We start from the raw sequence: 12,085 nt of genomic DNA, 5'->3' as shown, positions 1-12,085 counted from the left end.
TTATCAAGATACAGTATGTCAAGAAAATGTTTTGACAAAGCGAAAAATTCATATTTTCAAGATTAATATGCAATTTAAACTACATACTTTTAATGCTTTATTTTTTACATATTTTATATCGATATATTAGTTTTCTTAGAACTATTTAAAAAAAAAACATATTGAGATCCATTACTCCAAACATTTTTTAAAAATCAAAATTAAGAAGTATCCATTTTTAATGGTGTCAAGAAATTGTTTTGACAAAACGTTAGACCTATAATATTCATGAAAATAAGTAAAAGCAAGACGCTAATACTTTGTATGACGGCCTTTGGCAGCACATACAGCCTGTAATCTCCGGTTTATAGACTTAACTAGGTTATCCATATTATAAGTTTCAGGAATCTTTATCCATTCTTCAAGAATAGCAGCTTTCAATTCGTCGCGAGATTTCGGACTCCTTTTTGCCACTTTTTTCTTTAAAAAGGACCAAACATTTTCAATAGGATTTATGTCAGGGCTCTGTGGAGGAGTGTCCAATACTTTTTTACAGTTGTATAGCAACCACATCTTTACTATATGAGCCTTATGCTTGGGGTCATTGTCTTGGTAAAATTTGAAATTTGGTCTGTTGCCATCAAAAAACCTAAATTTATGAGCGCTACTTATTAAATAAGTCTTTAATATTTCCAAATATTTGGCAGCATCCATAGTGTTTTCAATAAAAGCCAAGTCACCAACGCCTTTGCTTGATATACAGCCCCATACCATCACGGAAAGTTTTCCAAACTTTACCGTCGGTATAATGTTCCGGGCTTCCAATGCCTTTAAAGGCTTCCGCCAGACTCTGGATGGTCCATCATTATAAAAAAGCATAATTTTAGTTTCGTCACAGAATATGACGTCATCCCAATACCCTTCTGGCTTCCCCAAGTGCATTTGCGCGAATGAAAGCCGCTTCTCAATATTAATATTTGAAAGCAGGGGCTTCTTACGTGCAACCCGCGATGTATAGGCATTGGAATTCAGGATCTTTCTTATTGTTTCATGGGAAACATTGATACCACTTTCTTGCTCAAGATCCCGTGAAATGTTCCTGATAGACATTTTTGGATTTTTTTCCACTTTTCTCAATATTTTCCGCTCATCTCGATCAAATAGTTTTCGCGGACGCCCACTTGAGACCTTTGTGTCTAGTCTATTTTCATTTTTGCGCGGTCCAAGATGTTATATATTATTTGTCTGGACAACGAAAACATCTCGGATAACTCTATCACTGTTTTGCCGATCTGGTGGTTATAGTAAACCAATTGGGCAATATCAAAAGATGTTCTCTTCCCTGGCATTTTTGTGTGTCCACAAAGTTCAACACGCGCTCAAAATTTCTTCAGAAAATGCTAACAGAATTCATAGGCAAAGTAAGAGGCAAAATATGAAAACGGAATTCTAACGGGATCGCATCAAAAGCGAATTGCGAAATCGATGATAGTGGTTGTCAAAACAATTTCTTGACACCATTAAAAATGGATTGTTTTTGATTTTGATTTTTAAAAATTGTTTGGAGTAGTCGATCTCAATATGTATTTTTTTAAACTAGTTCTTAGAAAAATAATAAATCAATATTAAATATAAAATACATAAAAACATTAAAAGAATGTTGTTTAAAGTGCACCTTAATCTTGAAAATATGAATTTTTCGCTTTGTCAAAACATTTTCTTGACATACTGTATCTTGACCAAACTCGGCAATTATTAGTTCTAGTAAGCTCCTCATATATATGCAAAATTATATTAAGATCGGACCACTATATGACCACCATACTTTGTATGAAAAAAAATTTTGTTTATCAAGATATCTTGACCAAACTCGGCAATTATTATATTTAGTTAGCTCCTCATATGTATGCAAAATCCTTTTAAGATCGGACCACTATATCATATAGCTGCCATAGGAACGATCGGTCGAAAATTAAGATCTTGTATGAAAATACATTTTGTTTATCAAGATATCTTGACCAAACTCGGCAATTATTATATTTAGTTAGCTCCTCATATATATGCAAAATCCTTTTAAGATCGGACCACTATATCATATAGCTGCCATAGGAACGATCAGTCGAAAATTAAGATCTTGTATGAAAATACATTTTGTTTATCAAGATATTTTGAACAAACTTGGCATTTATTTGTTTTACTAAGCTCCTGATATATATGCAAAATCATATTTAGATCGGACCACTATATCATATAGCTGCCATAGGAACGATCGGTCGAAAATTAAGTTGCTGTATGAAAAAACATTTTGCACATCAAGATATCTTGACCAAACTCGGCAATTATTAAATTTACTTAGCTCCTCATATATATGCAAAATCCTATTAACACCAATTCCATTGGCCAATAGCCGCTTTTTAAATCGAGAACTGAAATTCACGTTTATTTGCTAAACCGTTAAATAATCAATCGTCGGGATCAAAAAATGTTCCCGTTTGATGCACTCATTGAGTGGTTTTGGTTTTAAACAAATTCGAAGTTCATCTGAGTTCGGTTTTTCGACGAATTGCAAATTATTGACCCAGACAGTTGGGTAATCAAAAGGTAAGACCTTGTTATCCGTTTCTTATAGTGACCAATCAAAATCTTTCACATGATTTAAGACCCAGTATTGGTTCACATATGTCATCGACAACAATACAGTGAGAAGAATGTTCTATTTTTGACATTTGATCAACACAATCTAATTTAACTGTCCCAAAAAAATTTACTTTATTCCCGTCTTATTCATAGACGGATTCATTTTTATTTTTATTTTCCAATTTTGTTTTTAAATTTTTCACTTTTTTGGCCGGAATGCAGTCCACATCTGATCCAGTAACAAGATTAAACCTAACCATGTGATTCGCTATCTGATATTCCTTGTACCATCGCTTCTTACGATTAACAACGTTGCTTGAATTTATTCTATAAATACTGTAGTAGGACAAATACATGCATGTACATACACAAACAGATAGACACATTCTCAAGGCCATTTAGTCAACAATCTCCCGTTTGTTTTAAGCGCTCACATTCCTCATGTACTCTAATTCTTGTAAGAAGAGCTCGACAAGTCGAATCACGCCTTGTCTCGCTTACACACACATAAACTTACTGTCAACTCTCCTTTAGTCTGTAAGCATGAAACGAACGCGAAGTCAGTCGCGATCGAACAGTCGAATAAAGAAGACGCATCAAGATAACTCGTGTGTTTTACTTTGCAAGCGGCATTTGTCTTCTACAAATTCAAAAGTGGTCCAACCTAGCAAAAAATGGATTTGAACATTTTCACGGTCATCCAATTGAAAAATTGGCTATCTGGCTTAGGAGCACCGACGACAGGAAGCAAGGCGGAATTGATTGCTCGTCTAAACACATTCGCACCGAGTGTACGCGGCAGTGCCCCGGGTTTAGACGCTGACGATGTGGACATGCTGGAATCAGCTAGCTTGGGAAACAGACAGGCACGACCAAGGAGCAACAGCATAGATGTCGTGCAGCAGCAGAATATGGAAAGCAGCCAGATCGGAGCATTGACAACGCAGCAACAAGCAGAAGCCCAAAATAATTTACGCATAGGCGAACTAATGGAAGTAATTAGACAATTACAAAATGAAGCAAATGCGCTACAGCAAATTCAGAGACGGAAGCGCTGGCATTGAATCAGCTGCAGAAACTCTACAAACTCGTGAAAGAGATAAAACTACATCAAATCGCGGCTCAGCTGCAACAATCACAATTGCGAAAGAGGCGACGTTAGAATTCGATGGAAGCGGTAGCGCACGCATGTGGGTCAATCATATTAAAAACATTGCACAAATCTATGATTTAGACGACAATTACTTGCGCATGCTGTTTACGGCAAAGCTGAAAGGAAAAGCGCAACACTGGTTGCATTCCAATTCAACGCGCATTCTGGAGCCAATAGGAACATTAAGCAACCAGCTGATCGCGCCTTTCGAAGAAAAAATTTCAAAATCAGACATGCGACGCAAGTTCGAACAACGCAAGTGGCAAATACACGAAAAATTTGCGATGTATTTTGAGGACAAGATGATGCTAGCCGATACCATCAATATGGACGAAGATGAACTCTTAGAGCAAATCATCGAGGGAGTTCCCTCCGAGACGTTGCGCGACCAAGCCCGGATTCAATGTTTCGCTAATCCTGAGAAGATGCATCATGCGTTTGCCAACATAGTCCTTCCAAGGCAAGAGCGGGTAACCAAACCCAGGGTGACATCAACGGCTCTGGTCAGCAATGACCTACGTTGCAGAAACTGCAACTCCCGAGGTCATTATATGAAGGATTGCCGCAAACCAAAGAGAGTTCCTGGATCTTGTTACGCATGGGCCATTTTGTAGCTCAATGTGTAATTAAGAAGAGCGCGAGCGAGAGCGACAACAACTACGTAAGGCGTTTAAAAATGTACTTTAATCATAATGTTAAACTATCCATTATTACAAAATGCCTCATAGACTCCGGCAGCGCAATCTCATTTGTGAAAAAATCATATATACCCAGTGAAATCCCATTAAATTCAGTTATCAATTTATATTTTGGTCTAAATAAAAGCCGACTTAATGTAATTGGAAAAACGTCGTGCTATATTTTCAAAAAATCAATAAAAGTTTATTTTGAATTAATTGTTGTTGCCGATGAGTCTATGAGTCACAATATAGTATTGGGCAGGGATTTCATGAATGCATGTGGTCTGAGCATAGATCTAGACACCCTAAACCTGATTGAGGCTAAGGAAACCGAAGACATAAATGATGACATACAGGAAGGGGGCAATAAACAGCAACTGTTAAGAGACCAGACTGTTAGTGAGCAACTGTTAAGAGACCAGACTGTTAGTGAGCAACTGTTAAGAGACCAGACTGTTAGTGAGCAACTGTTAAGAGACCAGATTGTTAGTGAGCAACTGTTAAGAGACCAAACTGTTAGCGAGCAACTGTTAAGAGACCAGATTGTTAGTGAGCAACTGTTAAGAGACCAGACTGTTAGTGAGCAAACTGCAGCTGTTAGTGAGCGACGGTTAGACGATCAGAAAATTGTGATGAAAACAATGCACAACGAAACGGCTTCTTCAAATAAGCCATCGAATAATGCGTCCGACGAACGAGAATATTTTAATGACAACTTTAGAAGAAAAGCTAAGAACGACCATATTTTAGATAATGTTATGAATGAGAATTTTGACAAAAGTATGTTTTGCATAAATGTAGTAGATGATCAAATTCCGGATTACAACTGTGGGCAAAATTTAAGCTATGGAATAAAATGTCGGTTCATAAAAATGTTTGAGGAAACGTATGTGCACGCAAAAAAGCCAAATGATCCAATCGTTAAATGTGAAATGAAAATATCCTTAGAAAACTATAAGCCTTTTAGTTGCTCACCAAGACGGCTTTCATACACAGAAAAAGACAAGCTCCAAAAAATGCTAGACGAATACCTAGAAGCCGAAATCATACGTCCAAGCGATTCAGAGTATGCCTCACCCATAGTATTAGTATAAAAGAAAACGGGTGATTTGCGATTATGCGTTGATTTTCGGAAACTGAACAAAATACTTATAAAAGACAACTATCCGTTGCCATTGATTGATGATCTTTTAGACAAGCTTGTCAATAAAACAGTATTCTCGAAGCTCGATCTTAAAAACGGATACTTCCACGTGTTTGTTAACGAAGATTCTGTGAAATATACGTCCTTCGAGACCCCTTTGGGTCAATATGAGTTCTTGAGAATGCCAATGGGTATAAAAAATGCTTCTGCTGTATTTCAACGGTTCGTTAACAAAATCTTTGCAGATCTGATCAGAGAGAACAAGGTTATTGTACACATGGACGACAGTATGGTTGCAAGCAGAGATATTGAGGAACATTTAGACACATTGAGGGAAGTCTTCGAAAGATTAGTTCAAAATAAGCTCGAGTTACGATTAGACAAAAGCGAGTTTGTGCAAACCAAGATAAAATATTTGGGATTTCTCATAACAAGTGAAGGCGTAAGAGCAGACGACAAGGGAATCGAAGCGATCAAAAACTTCCCAGTACCAGATACAACACAGACGGTACAAAGTTTTTTAGGTTTGTGCTCATATTTAAGGCGATTCATCAAAGATTTTTCAACAATAGCTAAGCCATTGTACGACCTTTTGAAAAAAGAAAAACAATTCTCATTTAATGAAAAAGAATTGGAATGTTTCCTCACTCTCAAAGAAAAACTTATTCAAGCACCAGTGTTAGCAATTTATGATTACAAAGACGAGATTGAATTACATTGCGATGCTAGTTCTCTTGGCTTTGGAGCCGTGCTAATGCAAAAGAAAGAGGATGGCAAGCCGCATCCAATATTTTATTTTTCTAAACGAACGACTGAAGTTGAGTCAAGGTACCACAGTTTCGAACTAGAAACGTTAGCAATCATTTATGCACTCCGAAGGTTTCGATATTACTTACAAGGGAAACGTTTTAAAATAGTCACAGATTGCAAACCATTACCGCTTACTTTAAACAAAGTCGAACTGAATCCTAGAATTGCCAGGTGGGCGTTGGAATTACAAAACTATGATTACGAATTAGTCCACAGAGCTGGGAACAAAATGCAACATGTAGATGCTTTAAGCAAATGCATGAATATTTTAATAGTAGAAACAAATAGTTTTGAAGACAATCTAATCATTTGCCAGGCAAAAGATTTAAAGCTACAAAAGATAAAAAAGCTTTTAGAGAAAAATGAACACAAGATGTTTGAAATGAGAAACGGGATTATTTATAGGAAAACGAACGACGGCAGGTTACTGTTTTGCATGCCAGAAGACATGCAAAACCAAGTATTACATAAGTATCACAATGAGTTGGGGCACATAGGCAGAAACAAGATGTTGGACACGATTTCAAAGAGTTATTGGATAGCGAATGCCAAGGAGAAATGCAATAAATACATTGAAAACTGTCTTAATTGTGTTGCGTTTTCAGCAAAAAATTGCAAAGCGGAAGGATTCTTACATAGCATACCCAAAGGAGATAAACCATTTGAGTCACTACATGTAGATCATTATGGGCCAGTAGCTACAGGAAGAGCGAATAAACACATATTTGTAATAGTCGACGAGTTCACCAAGTTTTTCAGGCTGTACACAACCAGAACCACAAATACAAAAGAAGCCATAAAAGCACTAAGAGATTATTTTAGGGCATACAGTAGGCCAAAATGCATAGTTTCAGACACAGGCAGTTTTTTCACATCCAGAGAATTCGAGCAATTTTTGTCAGATCCCAACATAAAACACATGAAAATAGCCACAGGCTCCCCACAAGCAAACGGACAAGTTGAGCGTATAAACAGGAGTTTAGGTCCAGTGATCGCCAAGCTTACAGAGCCAGAAAAAGGAATCCATTGGGATTCGGTTATCGAACATGTAGAACATTCTTTGAACAATACTTTACACCGCAGCATTAAACAGATACCAAGCAAGGTACTTTTTGGAGTAGAGCAAAAGGGCGAAGTTATAGATGAACTAAGGGAAAAACTGGAAGAAGTCAATGAAGCACCCAGGACGAAAGAAAGTTTAAAGGAAATTAGAAAAGCGGCCAAGGAAAACCAATTACAAGCACAATCTTATAATGAATCATATTATAACAAAAGGAAGAGAAAGGCAACAGCTTATAAGAAAGGACACTACGTAATGGTAAAAAACTTTGATAGTAGGTAGGAGCTGCCAAAAAACTAATTCCTAAAAATAAAGGACCATAAGTAATAGAAAAGGTATTGCGAAATGACAGGTTTCTGTTAAAGGACGTCGAGGGTTCCCAAGTTTCTCGGAATCCTTACAAGGGTGTATGGAGTGCTCAGAATATAAGACCATGGGTAGGAAATAAGAAATAAACTAAGAAAAATTGTAATATTATTTTAGCTCTAAGAATCATTAATGGTTAAATTAAGCATATTCAAAGAAAAAACAACTGAGATCAGGGGATCTTGATCGCAGAATGGCCGAGTTGTAGTAGGACAAATACATGCGTGTACGTACACAAACAGATAGACACATTCTCAAGGCCATTTAGTCAACAATCTCCCGTTTGTTTTAAGCGCTCACATTCCTCATGCACTCTAATTCTTGTAAGAAGAGCTCGACAAGTCGAATCACGCCTTGTCTCGCTTACACACACATAAACTTACTGTCAACTCTCCTTTAGTCTGTAAGCATGAAACGAACGCGAAGTCAGTCGCGATCGAACAGTCGAATAAAGAAGACGCATCAAGATAACTCGTGTGTTTTACTTTGCAAGCGGCATTTGTCTTCTACAATACGATCTACTTTAATAACCCTCCTATTCACACTTCACAATGATTTGTACAGAATTACGTGAGCCCTCCCAGTTGAGTGAGTGTTGTTGTTTTCCATTGTTGTTATTATCTGGCAATTTACGATTACCCCGTAGCTTTCCGTTTTCGTTCCCTTGCTGTCCGTTCGCTTTCCTTTTGATCTGCAAAACCGCTGGAAATGGCCTTTGCGTCCACATGATCGGCAATTGATATTCTTGGCTTTTTATGTTTCTAAATGATTTTATGAGTAATCATTACCACAATTGAAACAACGTCGTCTTACTGCATTTATTGTATCACTTAGTTTATGTTCCGCCACAACAACACCCTTTTTTCCTTAGCCGCTTCATATGTTTTGCACATTTCAATAACCTTTTGAAATGGCTCATCCTTCCCATCTAACAATTTTAATTGCAATTTTTTGTCATACACACCAATAATGATACGATCTTTTAACATTCGCCCACTATACGATGCTCCATTACAGTTGTATTCACAAAATTCAATCTGTTTTCATATTTCTGTTTCAAATTCAACAAACGGTTGCTTCTCCTCTTGCGCAATTCTTCGAATGCTTTCAAAACATCATACTATGTTCTTCGATTGGCTACTGCGATAGCAGCGTTTTCATTTGTTTCAGCATTTTCATCCCCAGCCGGTACCACAACAGTTGCCTGTCCCAGAATTCCGTTTACTCTTCCATTATTCGGAAACAATGTGTTGTAGATTTCACGAGCCTGGCGGTCAACTTACCACAAGAACGCTGCAATTTTTTTTCGATTCAGTTCCTTTGCCACTCCTTTACCACGTTTGTGCAATCCAATTCTTTTGGTAACCGAAAGTGTGACATAATTGGGTTGATATGTTTGAATTAACATTTTTAAATATATCAACATTTTCTTTTAATAGACATATGTGTGCACCTGTTTTTTATACCCTGAACCCATTAAAAATGGGTATAAGGATATATTGTATGTGTGCCAAATCCAAATGTATGTAACAGGCAGAAGGAAGCATCTCCGACCCCATAAAGTATATATATTCTTGATCATCATCAATAGCCGAGTAGATCTAGGCATGTCCGTCTGTATGTCCATCCGTCCGTATGTATGAGCGCAAGGATCTCAGAACCTATAAGAGCTAGAGACTTGAAATTTTAGATGTAGGTGCTCCTAGATCGATAATCGATAACTTACTCCGTTTCCAAGCAATCGATAAAAATCGATATCCTTTTTTTTGGGCAATTTTGGTAAGAAATCAGAGCTAGAGTCACCAAACATGACATATAGCTTCTAAAATAGAACATATATATGCATTTGATGTTGGAAGAAGAGGGTTCAGGGTATTCCCTAGTCGGGAGCTCCCGACTAGAGCCTCTTACTTGTTGAACATTGAACATATTTTTTATACCCTTGCAGAGGGTATTAACATTTATTAGTTTTACTTTACTCCTCACATATATGCAGAAGGATTGCCGCAAACCAAAGAGAGTTCCTGGATCTTGTTACGCATGCGGCGAAATGGGCCATTTTGTAGCTCAATGTGTAATTAAGAAGAGCGCGAGCGAGAGCGACAACAACTACGTAAGGCGTTTAAAAATGTACTTTAATCATAATGTTAAACTATCCATTATTACAAAATGCCTCATAGACTCCGGCAGCGCAATCTCATTTGTGAAAAAATCATATATACCCAGTGAAATCCCATTAAATTCAGTTATCAATTTATATTTTGGTCTAAATAAAAGCCGACTTAATGTAATTGGAAAAACGTCGTGCTATATTTTCAAAAAATTAATAAAAGTTTATTTTGAATTAATTGTTGTTGCCGATGAGTCTATGAGTCACAATATAGTATTGGGCAGGGATTTCATGAATGCATGTGGTCTGAGCATAGATCTAGACATAAATGATGACATACAGGAAGGGGGCAATAAACAGCAACTGTTAAGAGACCAGACTGTTAGTGAGCAACTGTTAAGTGACCAGACTGTTAGTGAGCAACTGTTAAGAGACCAGACTGTTAGTGAGCAACTGTTAAGAGACCAGATTGTTAGTGAGCAACTGTTAAGAGACCAGACTGTTAGCGAGCAACTGTTAAGAAACAAGATTGTTAGTGAGCAACTGTTAAGAGACCAGACTGTTAGTGAGCAAACTGCAGCTGTTAGTGAGCGACGGTTACACGATCAGAAAATTGTGATGAAAACAATGCACAACGAAACGGCTTCTTCAAATAAGCCATCGAATAATGCGTCCGACGAACGAGAATATTTTAATGACAACTTTAGAAGAAAAGCTAAGAACGACCATATTTTAGATAATGTTATGAATGAGAATTTTGACAAAAGTATGTTTTGCATAAATGTAGTAGATGATCAAATTCCGGATTACAACTGTGGGCAAAATTTAAGCTATGGAATAAAATGTCGGTTCATAAAAATGTTTGAGGAAACGTATGTGCACGCAAAAAAGCCAAATGATCCAATCGTTAAATGTGAAATGAAAATATCCTTAGAAAACTATAAGCCTTTTAGTTGCTCACCAAGACGGCTTTCATACACAGAAAAAGACAAGCTCCAAAAAATGCTAGACGAATACCTAGAAGCCGAAATCATACGTCCAAGCGATTCAGAGTATGCCTCACCCATAGTATTAGTATAAAAGAAAACGGGTGATTTGCGATTATGCGTTGATTTTCGGAAACTGAACAAAATACTTATAAAAGACAACTATCCGTTGCCATTGATTGATGATCTTTTAGACAAGCTTGTCAATAAAACAGTATTCTCGAAGCTCGATCTTAAAAACGGATACTTCCACGTGTTTGTTAACGAAGATTCTGTGAAATATACGTCCTTCGAGACCCCTTTGGGTCAATATGAGTTCTTGAGAATGCCAATGGGTATAAAAAATGCTTCTGCTGTATTTCAACGGTTCGTTAACAAAATCTTTGCAGATCTGATCAGAGAGAACAAGGTTATTGTATACATGGACGACAGTATGGTTGCAAGCAGAGATATTGAGGAACATTTAGACACATTGAGGGAAGTCTTCGAAAGATTAGTTCAAAATAAGCTCGAGTTACGATTAGACAAATGCGAGTTTATGCAAACCAAGATAAAATATTTGGGATTTCTCATAACAAGTGAAGGCGTAAGAGCAGACGACAAGGGAATCGAAGCGATCAAAAACTTCCCAGTACCAGATAAAACACAGACGGTACAAAGCTTTTTAGGTTTGTGCTCATATTTTAGGCGATTCATCAAAGATTTTTCAACAATAGCTAAGCCATTGTACGACCTTTTGAAAAAAGAAAAACAATTCTCATTTAATGAAAAAGAATTGGAATGTTTCCTCACTCTCAAAGAAAAACTTATTTAAGCACCAGTGTTAGCAATTTATGATTACAAAGACGAGATTGAATTACATTGCGATGCTAGTTCTCTTGGCTTTGGAGCCGTGCTAATGCAAAAGAAAGAACATGGCAAGCCGCATCCAATATTTTATTTTTCTAAACGAACGACTGAAGTTGAGTCAAGGTACCACAGTTTCGAACTAGAAACGTTAGCAATCATTTATGCACTCCGAAGGTTTCGAATTTACTTACAAGGGAAACGTTTTAAAATAGTCACAGATTGTAACTCATTAACGCTTACTTTAAACAAAAGGTGGGCGTTGGAATTACAAAACTATGATTACGAATTAGTCCACAGAGCTGGGAACAAAA

This window comes from Drosophila novamexicana, unplaced genomic scaffold (genome assembly GCF_003285875.2).
Source record: "Drosophila novamexicana strain 15010-1031.04,08,12 unplaced genomic scaffold, DnovRS2.1 tig00000458-arrow-arrow-pilon, whole genome shotgun sequence".
NCBI classification, from domain to species: Eukaryota; Metazoa; Arthropoda; class Insecta; order Diptera; family Drosophilidae; genus Drosophila; species Drosophila novamexicana.
This window is presented reverse-complemented; position numbering follows the sequence as displayed.